At 37.7% G+C, this 7421-nt stretch overlaps 1 long non-coding RNA gene across 6 annotated transcripts in view; it reads right to left on the bottom strand.

Annotated features, from left to right (window-relative positions):
* Nucleotides 1–1467: 1467 nt before the first annotated feature.
* The window catches only part of LOC149119710 (uncharacterized), a 100780-nt gene continuing 94826 nt past the window's right edge, over nucleotides 1468–7421 (bottom strand). For 5 of the 6 annotated variants that reach the window (XR_016228260.1, XR_016228261.1, XR_016228263.1 and 2 more), the window contains one exon: nucleotides 1468–1807. This is a non-coding gene — a long non-coding RNA (uncharacterized LOC149119710). The remainder of the gene's footprint in view (nucleotides 1808–7421) is intronic. The other variant, XR_016228264.1, reaches the window with a different exon arrangement.

The raw sequence follows: 7421 nt of genomic DNA, 5'->3' as shown, positions 1-7421 counted from the left end.
TCTCAGCTTGATATAATACCATGTGTCAATTTTGGCATTGATTGCCTGTGCTTCTGGGGTCTTTGCCTATGCCAATGTCTCAGTTTATTTTATAATTATAATATTATCCCAGAACAGGGCCCCTCAGTGGAGCAGAGCTCACAGGGATTGGCCAGCACACACAGGCATCATGTCCCTGCCAGCAGGAAGGCAATGCCCTGCTTTGGGGGTGAGTAAAGATTTCAACAAATAGCAAGAAGAAAAAAATAATGTTCCTCAACAGCAGAGATAAGGGCTATAAAAATAATCAAACTTCAAAATGTCAATTTTGCTCATATACATTACAATTTCTATACTCTACTAGTCACCACAGCTCAAGGAAAACATGAAAACATGACATTTTTGCTTTTGGGTCTTATTTCACTAAGTATAATGATTTCCAGTTATATCCATTTTGCTGTGAAAGATGGGATTTCATTCTTTTGTACAAGTGAGTAACATTCCATAGTGTATATATACCACATTTTATTTATCCAGTCAACAACTGATGGACATCTGGGTTGATTCCTTAACTTATTTATTGTGAATTGTGCTGCAATAAACATAGGGGTACAGATCACTCTTTCATATCCTGATTTTATTTCATTTGGGTAAATTCCCAGGAGTGGAATGACTGGGTCATATGGTAAATCTATTCTCAGATTTCTCAGGAATCTCCATACTGTGTTCCACAGTAGCTGTAATAGTATGCATTCCTACAAACAGTGGATTAGGCTGCTTTTTTCCCCATATCCTCACCAGCATTTATTGTTTTTTTTTTATTTCTGCATGATAGCCATTCTAACTGGGCTGAGGTAAAACCACATTGTAGTTTCATTTGCATTTCTCTGATGGCTTGTGATCCTGAGCATTTTTTCATGTCTGTTGGTCATTTGAATCTCATCATTTGAAAAATTCCTGTTCAAGTCCTCTATTTTTATGCCAGGACCAGGCTCTTTTGATTATAACTGCCCTGTAGTATGCCTTGAAATCTGGTATTGTGAGGCCTCTGCATTTTACTTCATTGTTTAGGATTGCTTTAGCTATTTGGGGTCTATTGTGTTTCCATATGAATTTTACTATTTTTTTCTATATCTGATAAGAATGTTGTTGGTATTTTGATTAGGCTCCCATTAAATCTGTAAATTGCTTTTGGTAGTATGAATATTTTGATGACATTAATTCTTCCAATCCACTAACCTTGAAAATTTTTCCATTTTTTTGTGTCTTCTTCTATTTCTTTTTTTTAATGTTTTGTACTCTTCATTGTAGAGATCTTTCAACTTATTGGTTAAATTTATTCCAAGGTATTTAAATATTTTTGTAGCTATTGGGAATTTGACTGATCTTACAAGTTCTTTCTCAGTCATGGCATTCTCTCTGTATTCAAGGCTATTGGTTTTTGTGTGTTGATTTTATATCCTGCAACTTTTTAAAAGATTTATTTATTCATTTATTTATTTACTTATTATTTGATTGGCAGAGTTACAGGCAGAGGCAAAGTCAGAGAAAGAGAAAGAGAGATCTTCCGTCCACTGGTTCATCCCCCAAATGGTTGCAGCAGCCAGAACTGGGCCAATCCACAGCCAGGAGCTTGGAGCTTCTTCCAGGTCTGCCACGTGTGTCCAGGGGTCCAAGGCCTTGGGCTGTCTTCCACTGCTTTCCCAGGCACATTAGCAGGGAGCTGGATTGGAAGTGGAGCAGTCAGGACTTGAACTGGCACCCATATGGGATGCCAGCATTGCGGGCAGTAGCTTTACCCACTATGCCACAGTGCCAGCCCCGTATCCTGCAAATTTAACAAATTCTCTTTTGAGTTCCAAAAATCTCTTATGAAGTCTTTTGGTTCCTATATATATATATATATAGAGAGAGAGAGAGAGAGAGAATCATGTCATCTGCAAACAAGGATAATTTGACTTCTACCTTTCCAATTTGTATCCCTTTGATTTCTTTTTCTTGTCTAATGGCTCTGGTTAAAACTTCTAGAACTACATTAAATAGCAATTGTGAAACTGGACATCTTTGTCTAGTTCTGGACTTTAGTGGAAATGCTTCCAACTTTTCCCCCATTCAATATGTTGGTGGCTGTAGGTTTGTCATATATTACCTAGATTGTGTTGAAGAATGTTTCTTCTATACAAAATTTGCTTAAGGTTTACATCATTAAATGTTGTTATATTTAATTAAATGCTTTTTTGAGATAATCAAATGGTTTTTGTCAATTTGTTAAGTCAACAACAGGAGTCACTGTGCACTTACTCCTCATGTAGGATCTCTGTCCTTAGTGTGCTGTACATTGAGATTTAATGCTATAGCTAGTACTCAAACAGTATTTTCTACTTAATACTTTTGGTTGAATACTGTAATCAATACACAATTATTCTTAAGTGCTGAAACTTAACTGAAAAGTGATCCCTGTTAAATATAAGAGTGGGAATAAGAGAGGGAAGAGATGCGAAATTCGGGACATGCTCAAGCTGACTTAACTCAAACGGTAGAGTTAGAAACATACCAGGCGATTCCAATTCAATCCCATCAAGGTGGCATGTACCAATGCCATCTCACTAGTCCAAGTGATCAATTTCTGTTCACAATTGTTCATAATGATAGGACTAAGAACCAAAGGGATCACATAAACAAGACTAGTGTCTTCAAATACTAGCTGATAGAATAAAAAAAGGAGAGAATGATCCAACATGGGAAGTGAGATACACAGCAGACCCATAGAATGGCAGATGTCCTAAACAGCCTCAGAATCAGCCCTAAAGGCATTCGGATCTGGCTGAAAAGCCCATGAGAGTATTTCAGGCATGGAAAGCCAAGACACTCTGAGGAAAAAAAAAAAAAAACTAAATGAAAGATCTCCACGAGTGAGATCCCAGTGGAAAGAACGGGTCATCAAAGAAGGAGGTACCTTTCTCTGAAGGGAGGAGAGAACTTCCACTTTGACCATGGCCTTGTCTAAATATGATGAGAGTCGGTGAACTCAGGGGGCTTCCATAGCCTTGGCAGCTCATGACAAGAGCCTAGGGTGATTACTGATGCCATAAACAAGAGTGTCAAGTTGTTAAGTCAACAACAGGAGTCACTGTGCACTTACTCCTCATGTAGGATCTTTGTCCTTAGTGTGCTGTACATTGAGATTTAATGTTATAACTAGTACTCAAACAGTATTTTTCACTTTATGTTTCTGTGTGGGAATTAACTGTTGAAATCTTTACTTAATGTATGCTAAACTGATCTTCTGTATATAAAGAGAATCGAAAATGAATCTTGATGTGAATGGAAGGGGAGAGGGAGTGGGAAAGGGGAGGGTTGTGGGTGGGAGAGACGGTATGGGGGGGAAGCCATTGTAATCCATAAGTCGTACTTTGGAAATTTATATTCATTAAATAAAAGTTAAAAAAATTAAAAAAAAAATTAAAAAATTAAAAAAATAAAAGTTCAAAAAAAGATAAATAAATTATCAAGGAATTTATCTCTAATGCATCTTTTCTTAGGAAACTTATTATTTACTTACTTATGAGAGGGAAGGGGGAAGGGAGAAAGGGAGAGAGGCAGAGAAGGGGAGGGGAGAGGATGAGAGGGAGAGAGAGAGAGAGAGAGAGAGAGAGAGCGCTCTCCAAATTCCCAAAATTGCTAGGGCTGGGGTGAACTGAAGCCAGGAGCTAAAGACTCAATCCAAATCTCTCACATGTATGGCAGGAATCAAATTGCTGGAGTCATCACCACTGCCTCCCAAGGTTTGCATTAATAGCAAGATGGAACCAAAAGCCAGAGTCAAGTACTGAACCCAGGTACTCCAATGCGGGAGTTGGTTATCTTAGCCACTAAATGTCCACCCCATTAGGGGACTTCTTAAAGAAAAATATGAAATCCATGAAACAGGTAAAGAGAACATATAAGAGCTGAAAAGAAAAGTCCTAGGATAATTGTGCATTATGCCTAGAGCAATAATAATCTAACAGTAGAAATAGTATGTACAAGTGGCTATGCTGTGGCATACTGGGTAAAGCCTCCACCTGCAGTGCCAGCATCCCATATGGGTGCCAGTTCGAGTCTTGGCTGCTTCACTTCCGATCCAGCTCTCTGCTGCGGCCTGGGAAGCAGTAGAAGATTTCCCAAGTCTTTGGGCCCTTGCACCTGCATGGGAGACCCACAAGAAGCTCCTGGCTCCTGGCTTCGGATCGGCACAGCTCCAGCTGTTGCGGTCATCTGTGGAGTGAACTATCGGATGGAAGACCTCTCTCTCTTTCTCTGCCTCTGCCTCTCTGTAACTCTGCCTTTCAGTTAAATAAATATTTTAAAAAGAAATATTATATGCAGAAAAATGTGTAAAAAATATTGAAATCCATTTGAGAGTCATTAAAAAGTTCCTGGAAAATGTGTATTATGAAAAAAAACTGCACAGATTTAAAAATTCTTTTGAATTAAATTAAAATCACTTTTCCTATGAACTTTTTGAAGTACTCTTATATGGTATAGATTATTGCTCCTAGGACTATGATAAACAAAACTTTGTAAGATTAAATCAAGCGTAAGGGAAAACGATGCGATCAAGAGATGTGGTAAGCATGAGATGTATGAGGCAGCTACTCAAATAACAGATTGTTTTACACCAGAAACAAAATACAGAAATAAAAAATGGTTATTTTAAAGGAATTTCTACGGACATTATATTAAAATAAACTCTATAGTTGAAGAAATATAATCATACAGACATATTATTAGGGTCACTCATAGATCTATGGAATAGTCTGATGCAAACACAAAGCCTTGGATCGCAATCTTCATCAGCATCAGTGTAAAATCTCTCTATTTCTAGCACTTAGTCTCTGCCAGATACTCTTCCAGGAATCTTTCAAACATTACTATACACATTTAGTAGTTCTCTTGATAACCCTGAGGGTAGCTACTATTATCATTTCTGTTTTACAGATATGTCAAAGATCAGAAGGTAAAGCTATTTGCCCAAAGTCATGCAGCTAAGTTTTAGAATCAGAATTTCAAGTTCAGGCAGAACTCTAGCTCTTAACACTACACCTATAATGCCCAATTCCTTACCATCTATCTGTTGTTCAGCTTTCCCAGATGCTTCTGATAATGTTATTCTTTTTTCTAATTTTTAAAATATATTTATTTGAGAGACAGAGCTCCCATCTACTAATTCACCCCCTAAATGCCCACAATGTCCAGGACAGGGCTAGGCAAAAGCCAGGAGCTGGGAATTCAGTCCAGGTCTCCCATCTGGGTAGACGGAACCCCAATTACTTGAGTCATCACCACTGCCTCACAGCATCTGTATAAGTAGGAAGCTATACTTAGGAGCTGCAGGCAGGTATCAAACCCAAGTACCCTGATGTATGATGCAGGCACCTTATCTGTCACTTTAACTGCTAGGCCAAATGCCCACACCTGTCAATGCTAGTTGAAACTTCGGCTGTTTCCGGCAGCAGCTCTCGCTGCCATCAGAACAAGCAGTATCTCCATTGCTCTCACTGCACTTATCTGAGCAAAGTGGGAAGGAGATTCCCACTTACTGTGGTAGTTACAGGATTTTTTAAAGCTTCCTGACTCTTTCATATTCCTAGTTCTGTGTATTCTAATTGTAGGCATACACCACTGAACAATGTGGTAATATTCTGAGAAACATGTTATTAGGCAATGTTGTCATTGTGCAAACATCATAGAGTATATTTGCACAAACCTTAATGGTATAGCCTATCTAGGCTATGTGGTAAATAGCATATATATATTTCAAATACTTCATGGAAAATGAAATTAAAAGATAAGTTGATTTTGGTGCAAAAAATATTAAAATCCATCTATGAGGTGTCATCAAAATGTTCCTGGAAGAAGTGTGCTATGAAAAAAACTATGCACGGATTCAAAAATTCTTTTGAATTAAATTAAAATTACTTTTTCTAAGAACTTTTTTAAGTAATCTTGTATGGTATAGATTATTGCTCCTTGATGAATAAAACATTGTAAGATTAAATCAAGTGCAAGAGAAAAATAATGTGCTAAAAGATGTGGTAAGCCTGAGATGCATGAAGCTGCTACCCAAATAACAGATTGTTTTGCAGTAAACTTTCTTTATAAGTAGGAGTACATTATAAAATTATGATTAAAAGTATCGTATAGTAAATACATTGACCAGTAACATAGTTGCTTTTATCATTATTACTATATATTATATATAATTGTATATACTATTCTCTTTTCTAAAAATATTTATTTGAAAGTCCGAGTTACAGAGAGAGAGGGAGAGGCAGTGAGAGAGAGAGAGAGAATGCTCCATCCACTGGTTCATTCCAAAAACAGCGCAATGGCCAATGCTGGGCAAGTTTGAAGCCAGGAGCCAGGAGCTTCTTTAAGGTCTCCCACATGTATAGCAAGGGCCTAAATACTTGGGTCATTTTCCACTGCTTTCCCAGCTGCATTTGCAGGGAGCTGGACTGGAAGTGGGGCAGCTGGAACAGATGCCAGTGTCATAAACCTCAGCTTTACTCACTATACAACAATGCTGGCCTTGTATGTACTATTACTTTATATGACCACCAGCATAATGGTTTTGTTTACACCAGCATCAACACAGACACATAGTAATGCATTGAACTATGACATTACAGCAGCTACAATCTCACTAGGTGGAAGGAATTTTCGGCTCCATTGTAATCTTATGGGACCACCATCCTATATGTGGTCCCTCATTGACTAAATCATTAAATGGTACATTATATAAAAGGTATATACACTTTATATATATTATATATGTTATATAAAAGGTATATATATTACTATATAAAAGACACAGTACTGTATACTGATCATTATTATACCACATCCCAGCATTTAATATACAGCAAAGAACCCTACAAGATTTTATCCTTTTTATACACCCTTAACTGAACATTCAAAAAGGCCTGTTCTATTGTTCCACCAACCACTATGTTGTTCTACCAACCCGTCAGACAGTGGTACCAGTGCAGGCAATACACGCAGAGAAAACAAATTCTTATCTATAATAAATAACTATTCTGATAAAGAAGAATTACTGTCCTCATGAGATTACAAAAGAGCCAAGTAACTGACCTAACACCAGGTGTCTGGCTGATCTCCCTGAAGAATAGTGCTATGTCATGTGCTGCTGGTGGATTAGGATCTTCGCTGTGACAAATGCTAAGTCTGCTTTAGTGAAGGGAAACTTCCCATTGGGACTATTTCCTTCAACACTGTTCTTCAAAGCCACAGCTAAGTCAGGTTATAATGGGATAGTAATCTATAAACACATAATGCCAACATATTTCGCTGACCCATCTGTGAATCAAGTCTAAACCATTTCCTCGTCTATTGACGAGCAGCAGGTCCACTAGTATGATGCATTATAAGTCTAGATT

Source organism: Oryctolagus cuniculus, chromosome X (genome assembly GCF_051225735.1).
Source record: "Oryctolagus cuniculus isolate XC-2025 breed Fujian yellow rabbit chromosome X, ASM5122573v1, whole genome shotgun sequence".
Taxonomy (NCBI): domain Eukaryota; kingdom Metazoa; phylum Chordata; class Mammalia; order Lagomorpha; family Leporidae; genus Oryctolagus; species Oryctolagus cuniculus.
The sequence above is the reverse complement of the archived record's forward strand: the minus strand, read 5'-3'. Positions and strand labels throughout refer to the sequence as shown.